This window comes from Suncus etruscus, chromosome 7 (assembly GCF_024139225.1).
Source record: "Suncus etruscus isolate mSunEtr1 chromosome 7, mSunEtr1.pri.cur, whole genome shotgun sequence".
NCBI classification, from domain to species: Eukaryota; Metazoa; Chordata; class Mammalia; order Eulipotyphla; family Soricidae; genus Suncus; species Suncus etruscus.
The window spans coordinates 82,069,659-82,082,752 of record NC_064854.1 but is presented as its reverse complement, the minus strand read 5'-3'; the positions used below and the strand labels follow the sequence as shown (position 1 = coordinate 82,082,752).

Sequence of the window (13,094 nt, the reverse complement as noted above, 5' to 3'; positions counted from 1 at the left end):
AAGGGCAGGGTGTGCGATGAAAAGGTGCCTGGGAACCTACACCCCACAAGAAAATCTCAAAAAACAATGAGGAAACCTATACTTCCATCATAAGTATAAGACCTGTATAACACTACCTCTTTATTTTTTATTTCATTTTACTTAAAATCATTTTTTACTATACATATGTGAGCAAATATATTTTTATTTCTATTTTTATGTTTTTTGGATGTGTGACTTGTTTCTCTGTTCTTTTCACCCCCACATGCACCAGCAATATAATGAAGCACCATTTCTTCCTGCAAAGGCACACTAAAAAAAAAGGGAAATCCCACATATATAAAGAAGCTCTTATCTACTAGGGATAAGAACTCATACTTATTTACAGTACAGGGGAATCTCCCACCTTGAAAATATGTCATGTGGATCCATCTTAGATGTCAGAAGATTATACACCGACCGTCCAGACTTGAATCCTGAACCCAAGATATAGAATCGACACAGTTCTTCACAACAGCTACAGGAATCAAAGCCCATCTGGAACATCCTGAACACTACTCGATCTCCAACATGAGCCAGTTTTAATATGATATCCTGACAGCGAGGAAATTGGGAACAAATGGACATAAGAACAGGTTATCCTACCATACCAACTAACAATAAAACAAAATCAGAAGACTTACCACACTGTGGGCTGTGCAAAAGCCAAAAATGTGATCTACAGATGACTGGCTGATAGAACCATGACTGGGCAGTATGTATTCTGGGACCAACAAGAAAGCCCTAGTCTAGGGTTTGGTCCTGCATAACAATCATGACCTCAAATTCCAGAGTCCTGACTGAGGCAATTGCAAGTGAACAGGTCTTCTGGAAACATAACGAAAGACGATATCCCAGGCTCTATCTGAGTTTCAGTGCAAGGGCCAAGACCACTAACCACAGAAAACAGATTAAAATGACATCGAGGAAACAGAACTTCTAAAATCACAAAGAAAGTCTTCATCATAAGTTCCACTCCTTGACCTGTGCAAGGGGTCTGTTTTTAACATCCAGATCGGAGCAGAAGTCTCCATACGACACAAAAACACCAAGGGGAGAGTAAATGAATGTGAAAGGAGTCTACAGATAATCCCATGACAATATATTCCAAGGGTAGAGAAACCCTGTCTTTCTTAGGCCAAGGGGATTCCCATTTTGGATGACTCCATTATTTACTGTGCCTATGAAGGGGGGGGGGAAGATACAAAAAACACTAAATAATCCTTCCTTTTTTAATTTTTATTTTAATTTTTCTATTTTCTATTATTTTTTATCTAGTTTTTGTCGATTTCTTTGTTTTGGGGTAGATATTGAAGTAGTTGTCCATTTATTTAATTATATATTTTCTTTTTTTCTCTTCTTCCTCTTTGCGTCTTGTCATATTTCCTATCTCAAGACCATGGCAACTATGTGGTGCATACTTTTATTGTTGCAGTGCTCACTGGATATCTTAATTGATTCCTCTTTTTGAACTGTTGTGATGTTTCACCTTCTTTTCCCCTTTGTCCCTCAAACTAAGAATGAGAGCCTCTAGAATGACTCTGCTCATAGTCGACATAGTCGATTTTTACCCCATTATATTACCTTTCTCTTCCTCAAACAAAACCATATAACTTGAACTTTCTAGTCCCGCCTCCCAATTAGAGGGGGCAGTAATGGAGGCACCAAGACCAAACAGTTATAAGACCACTAAGTAATAAACTAGACACAGAGGGACCACACATTCTAGCAGCCCCTGGGGGGGGGGCGGAGACTGGAGGATATGGGAGGCAGGATGGGAGCAGTTGTGGGAGGACAATTCGGTGGTGGGAATTCCCCTGATTCAATGTAAATATGTACCTGGAATATTACTGTGAACGATATGTAAGCCACTATAATTAAAATAAAAATTATATTTAAAAAATAACTTTTCTTTCCTGAGAGAATAAGACCAAACACTTTAGTGAAGATTTTCCTGGTAAACACCTTCCAGTATATTCTCGGTGAATAAAAAGTGATTTAGAGAGTCATCTCATGCCAGTGGCTTTGGCAGTGCTAACAACCTGTTAGAATTTTTCCCATATCCAGGGAAGAGAGTTGATAGGTAAGGAGACAAAAACAAATGGACTGTCAAACCAATGGTCTATATATTATTCAAGTATGTTCTCTTAGTCTCTGTGTGCAGATGAGATACTGAGGCACAAATATTTTAAGTAATGTCAGTGAGTTTTAACAGTTATTAAGCCTTCTTAGGATATAGTATTACTAAAATTTTTATAGTGACTGAGAGAAGTAGAATGCCTGTTTTGAATACAGGCAGGGGGTGAAGGAGAAGAAAGATGGGAGCATTGATGGTGTGAAGGTTTCACTGGTAAAGGAGGTGTTCTTTTTTTTTTATAACTGAAACCCAACTAAAAATATGTTCATAATCATGGTGCTTAAATATATTATTATTTTATTGTAATCAAACTAGAGATTATAACTTTGAAGTGGGTTAAGCATTCATGTTTGCTAATGAATTGGTTCATTCACTAACTTGATAGCTGTTTGGTTGAGTCTCTGTTCTGTAAGGGCTTGGTTGTAGTAAGCTTTGCAGTGACCCTTATGCTCAGTATTCCCTATTGCTTACAGAATTGCAAAAAGAGAGAAGTTACTGAAGAACTGTTTAGCAGTGGAATGGTTTGTGATTTTACTTAAGAATGGAGAGTGGATAAGGTTCAACACCCATTCATAATAAAAACTTCCAACAAAGTGGGAGTGGAAGAAAACATTCTCAATATAGTCAAGGTCATTTGCTAAAGCCCATGGCAAATATTATACTCAATGGAGACAAATTAAAAGCCTTTCCTTTAAGGGCCAGAGAGATAGCATGGAGGTAAGGCATTTGCCTTGCATGCCAAAAGATGATGGTTCAAATCCTGGCATCCCATATGGTCCCTAGAGCCATCCAGTGGCGATTTCTGAGCATAGAGCCAGGAGTAACCCCTGAGCACTGATAGGTTGACCCCAAAATCAAAAAAAAAACCTTTCCTCTAAAATCTGGTAAAAAACAAGAATGCCCCCTCTCACCTCTTCTAATTAATATAGTACTGAAAGGACTTGCATAGCAATTAGGCAAGAAAAAGGTATCAAAGGCATCTAGATAGAAAAGAAAGAAGTCAAATTCTTACTGTTAGCAGATGACATGAAAATATATTTAGAAAACTCTAAAGACTACCAAAAAGCTTCTTGAAACAATAGATTTCTTTAGCAAAATGGCAGCTACAAAATTATCATTCAAAAATCAATGAGCTTCTTATACACAAATAATGGTAGAGAAGAAATAAATTTAAAAAATACCATTCATTATAGTGCCACAGAAATGCAATTTAACTAAAGAGGTGAAGGATGTATACAAAGAAAACTACAAAACTCTGCTTCAAGAAATAAAATAGAACATAGAAAATGGAAATATATACCCTGCTCATTAACTGGAAGAACTAACATGGTTAAAATGAAAAAACCTACCAAACCATTGTACATATTTAATGCAATTCCTCTTAGAAAAGACATCCTTCAAAGAAGTGGATCTAACACTCATGAAATTCATTTGGAATAATAAACACCCATGGATAGTTAAAGCAAACTTGAGGAAAAAGAAATGGGATGCTTCAACGTCCCCAACTTTAACTTGTATTACAAAACAATAATCATTAAACAGCAAGTTATTAGAATAAAAAGAGCACCTAAGATCAATACTAGAGTATTCATAGAATAGTCTCCAGACTCCAGACATATAATTAAATAAAACTTTGATAAAGTGCAAGAAATGCAGAAATGGAGCAAGGAAAGTCTCTTAAATAAATGGTGTTGAAACAACAGGTCAGCCACATGCAAAAAAGCATATTCAGACATTTTTCTAAGCACCATGCACAAAGGTCAAATCCAAGTGGATTAAAAACCTTGATAACAGACCTGAAACCATACGTTATATAAAAGAACATCTAGGAAAAACACTCTATGACATTAAAACTAAAGGCATCGAGAACATAAAAAACCGGCAGGCTTTTGCATAAGTCGGGACCCCTGTTTGAGACATCAGGTGGGGAAAATCCACGAATCTATGCCTGCCCATTGGGACCCAACTGTGAAAACCTGTGAGTGCTACCTGTAAATGTCTGTCTACTATCCTCTTGCGTGAAACTCTTGGGAGTGGGGCAAAAGAGGCTCCAGAAAACTTGCTCTCCCAGAGGCCATTCTCAGGGCGGGACTCCAGAACATAAAAACTGGCAGGCTTTTGCAGAAGCCGGGACCCCTGTTGGGGACATCAGGCGGGGAAAATCCACAAATCTACGCCTGCCCAGTGGGGCCCAACTGTGAAAACTTGTGAGTGCTAACTGTAAATGTCTGTCTACTATCCTCTTGCGTGAAACTCTTGGGAGTGGGGCAAAAGAGGCACTGTTTCTAAGAAAAGAACACATCGCAACAAGAAGAAAAAAATCACACTAAGAACTGTGCTATATCACAGAAGCAAGCATTTGTCTCTAGACTGTCTTCTCTGATGCATGCTCGGGCCTAAGATTTGATCCATTGTGAGGCTTCATCCACAGAGGACTCCCCTCCCTTAGAGGCAAGTCAGCATATCCAGAAAAGGCGGAGCCAGAGGAGTGTGCTGCCTGCATCATATAGACAATGAATACCACCACAACACGTAGAAAAACCCACAATACAAGTGTGACAATGGGGAAACAACACAGGCCAGCATCAGACATAGAGAATGAAGATGACAATTCTGATAACCAGATAATGACCATCCAACTAATCAACCTCTCAGATAAGGACTTCAGACAAGCAATATGGAAGATGCTCAAAGAACTCAAAGAAACCATGGATAGAGTTGAACAGAACACTAATAAGAACCAAGAAAATATGAAGACAGAAATCACAAAACTCCAAACTGAAATAACATGTCAACTAACAGGACTGAAAAAGTCAGTAAACGAAGTGAATGACAAAATGGATAAGCTCTGGGACAGAATATCAGAGGCTGAGAATAGACTTGGTGCTGTGGAAGATGAGATACATAACAATTCCATACAGCAGGAGAGATTGGAAAAAAACTTAAAGCAAATGAGCAGACAATGGAAAAATTAGTCACAGAATGGGAACAGATGAAAATAGAAGTCTATGATAAGCTCAACAGAAACAACTTAAGAATCATTGGAGTCCCAGAGACCCAGGAAGAAAATTTCCAGGAAGAATCAATGGTCAAGAACATCATTAAAGAGAAAATTCCAGAGCTAAAGAATATAGGTGATCAAATCCTGCATGCTCGAAGAGTACCAACCAAAAGAGACCCCAGAAAAACCACCCCAAGACACCTCCTAGTCACAATGACAAATTCCACAGATAGAGAGTGAATTCTGAAAACAGCAAGATCAAAGGGGGAAATTACGTTAAAGAAAGCATCCTTGAGATTTACAGCAGACCTGTCACCAGAAACACTCAATGCCAGAAAGCAGTGGTGGGATATTGTGACAAAACTGAATGAAATGAATGCTTCACCCAGAATATTATACCCAGCAAAACTCACTTTCCGGTTTGACGGAAAAATACATGGTTTCACAGACAAAAAACAGCTCAGAAACTTTACAGACTCAAAGCCAGTCTTAAGAGAAAAACTGAAGGACTTAATCTAAGACAAGACTGACCAAAAGACACACCAAATTTCGATATAAAGATGGCGTTAAATCCCAGGACAATTCTTTCTCTCAACGTTAATGGAATAAATGCACCAGTGAAGAGACACAGAGTGGCTAAATGGATCAAAAAACTCAATCCAACCTTCTGCTGTCTACAAGAAATGCACCTAAATAGTCAGAACAAACATAGACTCAAAATAAAAGGCTGGAGAAAAAGTATCCAAGCAAACAACATCCATAAAAAAGCTGGAGTGGCCATAAAAATATCAGATAATCAAACTTTATACTCAGGAATGTTGTAAGGGACAAAGATGGATATTTTATATTAATCAAGGTGTATGTAGAGCAGGAAGAAATAACTTTCCAAAACATATATGCACCGAATGAGGGGCCAGAAAAATATTTAATACAACTGTTGACAAATCTGAAAAATAATATCAATAACAACACAATAATTGTGGGGGACCTTAACACGGATTTGTCAACACTGGATAGGTCAACCAGACTGAAACCCAACAAGAATACACTAGACCTGAGGAGAGAAATGGAAGAAAGAGGCCTAGTGGATATATATAGGACACTCCATCCCACAAACCTGGATACACATTCTTCTCCAATGTACATGGGACATTCTCCAGGATAGACTACATGCTGGCACATAAAACATACCTCCATAAGATCAAGAGGATAGAAATATTGCAGACTACCTTCGCTGACCACAAGGCTCTGAAATTATTTGTGAATTCCAAAGGGACTCAGAAGAAAAACCTTAACACCTGGAAGTTAAACAGCCTCATGCTCAATAACCAGTGGGTCCGAGATGAAATCAAGGAGGAAATCAAAAGGTTCCTGGAAACAAATGACAATAAAAACACAAACTATCAGAACTTATGGGACACAGCAAAAGCAGTACTGAGAGGAAAATTTATAGCTTTGCAAGCACACATCAGGAAGAAAGAAGGAGCTTACCTGAGTAGCTTAATGACACAGCTAATAGACCTAGAAAGTGCTCAACAAAAGGACCCAAAAATAGGAAGACAGAAGGAAATAACAAAGCTGAGAGCAGAAATCAATGAAGTGGAAACCCAAAAAACAATCCGAAAAATCAACGAAAGCAAAAGTTGGTTCTTTGAAAAAATAAACATGATTGATAGACCACTGGCAAACCTAACAAAGAAAGAGAGAGAGAGAGAAACTTGATAACTCATATTAGGAATGAAAAAAAAGAGATCACTAGTGATATGACAGAGATTCAAAGGGTAATGAGAAACTACTTTGAGAAACTACGCCACTAAAAATGAGAACCCGGAAGAAATGTATAAATTCTTGGACTCTTATAATCTTCCATGGTTGAAGGAAGAGGATGTAGCATAACTAAACACCCCCAGCACCATTGATGAAATTAAAACGGTAATCAAATGTCTGCCGAAAAACAAAAGCCCAGGCCCAGATGGATTCACTAATAAATTTTTTCAAAGTTTCCAAGAGGAACTACGACCAATCCTGGCAAGACTCTTTCATAAAATTGAACAAACGGAAACACTTCCAAATAGCTTTTATGAAGCCACCATCACCTTGATACCTAAACCAGACAGAGATGCTACAAAAAAAAATATTACAGACCAATATCGCTGATGAATGCAGATGCAAAGATCCTCAACAAAATCCTGGCAAATAGGATTCAATGCCTCATTAAGAAGATCATCCACTACGATCAAGTAGGTTTCATCCCAGGAATGCAAGGATGGTTTAACATCCGTAAATTTAACAACATCAATAACAAGAAAAATTAAAACCACATGATCATATCAATAGACGCAGAGAAAGCATTGATAAGGTCCAACACCCATTCTTGATCAAAACTCTCAGCAAGATGGAAATGGAAGGAACCATTCTCAATATAGTTAAGGCCATCTACCACAAACCAGTGGCAAATATTATCCTCAATGGAGAAAAACTAAAAGCCTTCCCTCTAAATTCTGGCACAAGACAAGTCTGTCCTCTCTCACCACTCCTATTCAACATAGCACTGGAAGTACTTGCTATAACGATTAGGCTAGAAAAAGATATCAAGGGAATCCAGATAGGAAAGGAAGAAGTCAAGCTCTCACTGTTTGCAGATGACATGATACTCTACTTAGAAAACCCTAAAGTCTCTACGAAAAAGCTTCTAGGAACAATAGACTCATATAGCAAGGTAACAGGCTACAAAATTAACACACAAAAATCAATGGCCTTTGTATACACCACTAGTAATAAGGAAGAAATGGACATTAAGAAAACAACCCCATTCACAATAGTGCCACACAAACTCAAATATCTTGGAATCAACTTGAATAAAATGTGAAGAACCTATACAAAGAAAACTATAAAACTGTCCTCCAAGAAATAAGAGAGGACACGCGGAAATGGAAACGCATACCCTGCTCGTGGATTGGCAGGATTAACATCATCAAAATGGCAATATTCCCCAAGGCATTATACAGATTTAATGCTATCCCTCTAAAGATACCCATGACATTCTTCAAAGAAGTAGATCAAGTACTTTTGAAATTCATTTGGAACAATAAATACGCTCGAATAGCTAAAGCAATCATTGGGAAAAAGAATATGGGAGGAATTACTTTCCCCAACTTTAAACTGTACTACAAAGCAATAGTTATCAAAACAGCATGGTATTGGAATAAGGACAGGCCCTCAGATCAGTGGAATAGGCTTGAATACTCAGAAAATGTTCCCCGGACATACAATCACCTAATTTTTGATAAAGGAGCAGGAAACCCTAAATGGAGCAGGGAAAGCCTCTTCAACAAGTGGTTTTGGCACAATTGGATAGCCGCTGGCAAAAAAATTGAACTTAGACCCCCCAGCTAACATCATGTACGAAGGTAAAATCCAAATGGATTAAAGACCTCGATATCAGCCACAAAATCATAAGATATATAGAATAGCACATAGGCAAGACACTCCAAGACATTACAGGCATCTTCAAGGAGGAAACTGCATTCTCCAAGCAAGTGAAAGCAGAGATTAACAGATGGGAATATATTAAGCTGAGAAGCTTCTGCACCTCAAAGGAAATAGTGCCCAGGATACAAGAGCCACCCACTGAGTGGGAGAAACTATTCACCCAATACCCATCAGATAAGGGGCTAATCTCCAAAATATACAAGGCACTGACAGAACTTTACAAGAAAAAAACATCTAATCCCATCAAAAAATGGGGAGAAGAAATGAACAGACACTTTGACAAGGTAGAAATACAAATGGCCAAAAGACACATGAAAAAGTGCTCCACATCACTAATCATCAGGGAGATGCAAATCAAAACAACGATGAGATACCACCTCACACCACAGTGAATGGCACACATCACAAAGAATGAGAATAAACAGTGTTGGCGGGGATGTGGAGTGTTATCCACTGCTGGTGGGAATGCCGTCTAGTTCAACCTTTATGGAAAGTGATATGGAGATTCCTCCAAAAACTGGAAATTGAGCTCTCATATGATCCAGCTATACCACTCCTAGGAATATACCCTAGGAACACAAAAATACAATACAAAAACCCCTTCCTTACACCTATATTCATTGCAGCACTATTTACCATAGCAAGACTCTGGAAACAACCAAGATGCCCTTCAACAGACGAATGGCTAAAGAAACTGTGGTATGTATACACAATGGAATATTATGCAGCTGTCAGGAGAGATGAAGTCATGAAATTTTCCTATACATGGATGTACACGGAATCTATTATGCTGAGTGAAATAAGTCAGAGAGAGAGAGAGAGAAAGACGCAGAATGGTCTCACTCATCTATGGGTTTTAAGAAAAATGAAAGACACCCTTGCAATTATAATTTTCAGACACAAAAGAGAAAAGAGCTGGAAGTTCCAGCTCACCACAGGAAGCTCACCACAAAGAGTGATGAGTTTAGTTAGAGAAATAACTACATTTTGAACTTTCCTAATAATAAGAATGTATGAGGGAAATGGAGAGCCTGTTTAGAGTACAGGCGGGGGTCGGGTGGGGAGGAGGAAGACTTTGGACATTGGTGATGGGAATGTTGCACTGGTGATGGGTGGTGTTCTTTACATGACTGAAACCCAAACACAATCATGTATGTAATCAAGGTGTTTAAATAAAAAAAAAACTGAAGGCATCATCAAGCATGCAGGATTTGGTTGCATACAATCATTATCTCTGGGAGATTATTTGTAATGATGTCCTTGATTGTTGATTCTTCCTGGGGATTCTCCTCCTGTGTTTCTGGGACTCTACTGATTCTTATGCTTTTTCTGTTGAATTTACTGAACATTTCTATTTTCATCTGTTCAAAATCTTCTTTGAGGTTCTTTTCAAATCTCTTTTGTTACATAGAGTTATTATGCCTCTCATCTTCTAGCTGACTAATTCAATCTTTATGTGCTGATACTCTACTGGAGAGGCTCCATTGTGTTTTTCATTAACTCTACTGCACTTTTTAGACCCATTATTTCAGTTTGGAATTTTCTAATTTCCATATTTGTGGTCTGTTCAGATCAATCTATGCTCTCCTTGAGTTCCATGAACATCTTCCATATCTCCACTCTAAACTCCCTTTCTGAGAGGTCAACCAGGTAGTTGGCACTTTTTGGCTCATCAGAGCTGCCATCCTCATATTTCACGTATGCATCTGTCCTTCATTGTTTCCTCACTATCACCCTTTAAATGTATTTCTGTGTATAGCAATGGGGTTCGTGGAGCAGTCGAGCTTTTACTTTTTATTTTTTTCCCCTGTGTTCTCAAATACCTTGGAGTCTACTTGACTAAATATGTGAAGGACCTGTACAAAGAAAACTATAAAACCCTGCTACAAGAAATAAGAGAAGGCACACAGAAATGGAAATCCATATCCTGCTCTTGGGTTGTCAGGATTAATATCATTAAAATGACAGTACTCCCCAAAGCTTTGTACAGATTTAATGTGATCCCTCTAAAGATACCCATGACATTTTTCAAAGAAGTGGATCAAACTATTCTGAAATTTATTTGGAACAATAAACAACCACGAATAGTTAAAGCAATACTTGGGAAAAGGAATATGGGAGGTATTAATTATCCCAACTTTAAACTATTATACAAAGCAATAGTTATTAAAACAGCATGGTATTAGAATAAAGACAGACCTTTAGATCAGTGGAACAGGCTTGAGTACTCAGAGTTGTTCCCAAGATATACCATCACCTAACTTTTGATACAGGTGCAATAAATCCTAAATGGAACAAGGAAGGCCTCTTCAATAAGTGATGTTGGCACAACTGACTAGCAACTTGTAAAAAAGCAAACTTAGACCTCCAGTTAACATCATGCACAAAGGTAAAATCCAAATGGATTAAAGACCTAGATATCATACCTGAAACTATAAGTATATAGAACAACATGTAGATCAAACACTCCATGACATTGAGACTAAAGGTACCTTTAAAGAGGAAACAGTACTCTCCAAACAAGTGAAAGCAGAAATAAATAAATGGGATTATATTAAGCTGAGAAGCTTCTGCACCTCAAAGGAAATTGTGCTCAGAATACAAGAGCCACCCACGGAGTGGGAGAAACTGTTCACCCAATACTCATTAGAGAAGGGGTTAATATCCAAAATATACAAGGCACTGACAGAACTTTACAAGATAAAAACATCGAACCCAATCAAAAAATGTGGAGAGGAAATGAACAGACACTTTGACAAAAAAGAAATACAAATGGCTAAAAGGCATATAAAAAATGCTCCACATCACTAATCATCAGGTAGATGCAAATCAAAACAACTATGAGGTACCATCTTACACCACAGAGATTGGCACACATCAGAAAGAATGAGAACAAGCAGTTCTGGCTGGGATGTGGAGAGAAAGGAACTCTTATTCAGGGCTGGTGGGAATGCCGTCTGGTCCAACCCTTGAGGAAAGCGATATGGAGATTTCTCCAAAAGCTGAAAGTTGAGCTCCCATACGATCCAGCTATACCACTCTTAGGGATATATTCTAGGAACACAAAAATACAATACAAAAATCCCTTTCTCACACCTATATTTATTGCAGTGTTGTTTACAATAGCCAGACTCTGGAAACAGCCTAGATGCCACTCAATAGATGAATGATTAAAGAAACTATGGTATATATACACAATGGAATATTATGCAGCCATCAGAAGAGATGAAGTCATAAAATTTTCCTATACATGGATGTATATGGAATCTATTATGCTGAGTGAAATAAGTCAGAGAGAGAGAGATAAACACAGAATGGTCTCCCTCATCTATGGGTTTTGAGAAAAATGAAAAGCATTTGTGTGATGATTCTCAGAGACAAAATAGAAGAGGACTGGAGGGTCCAGCTCCTGACATGAAGCTCACCACAGGGATTGTTTAATGCAATCACAAAAAATAATTACACTGAGAACTATCATAACAAAATGTGAGTGAATGAGGGAAGTAGAAAGCCTGTCTAGAGTAGAGCCCAGTGTGGGGTGGGGAGGAAGAAAATTTGGGATATTGGTCATGGGAATGTTGCACTGGTGAAGGATTTTTTTGTATATATTTTAAAAAAATCAAAAAAAGAAAAGAAAAGATAAGGCCTCCCAATTCTTACCACAGTCTGTGATCTTTACACTGACTGTATAAAAAGAGGTACAGTATATGCACCCCATATACACCTCAACACATGCCCTTTGCCTGGCCTGTATTGTGAATTGGGAGACAAAGGAAAGAAAAGAAGGAAACACCACTGTCCAAACAAGCGGAATCAGAGATAAACAATTGGTCTATATTAAACTTGGAAGGTTCTGCCATCTGAAATAAATTAGTGACTAGAATACAAAGGCCACCCACAGAATGGAAGAAACTATTCACTCAATACCCACAAGATAAGGGTCTAATATCTAAGATACTGATAAAACTTAACAAAAAATCTAACCCAACAAAAAATGGGGAGAAGAAATTAACAGACACTTCCTCAAAAAAGAAATACAAAAGGCACTTGGAAAAATATCCCATATCACTAATCATCAGAGAGATACACATCAGTACAACACAAAAGTACCATTTTATGCCACAGAGACCGGCACAGATCAGAATGAACAAGAATAATCATTGCTGGAGGAGAAGTGGAAAGAAAGACACTCTCTTTCATTGATGGTGGAAATGCTGTCTAGTCTAGCCTTTATAAAAACAATATAGGTATTCATTAAAAAATACTAAAAATTGAGCTCCATATGATCCAGCTACACTACTCCTAGGAACATACTCCTCAGGAACACAAAAACACAATACAAAAATACAATACAAAAATATCCAATATAGGGAAATAGTGCCTAGGATACAAAAGCCACCCACAGAATGGGAGAAACTATTCACCCAATTCTCATCAGATAAGAAT

General features: G+C 37.9%; 1 non-coding gene across 1 annotated transcript; it reads left to right on the top strand.

Moving 5' to 3' along the window:
- The first annotated feature begins 12,291 nt into the window (after positions 1 to 12,291).
- Positions 12,292 to 12,421, top strand: LOC126014814 (small nucleolar RNA SNORA51). The gene has a single exon (XR_007497803.1). It is a non-coding gene; the product is annotated as a small nucleolar RNA SNORA51 (small nucleolar RNA).
- Positions 12,422 to 13,094: the final 673 nt, after the last annotated feature.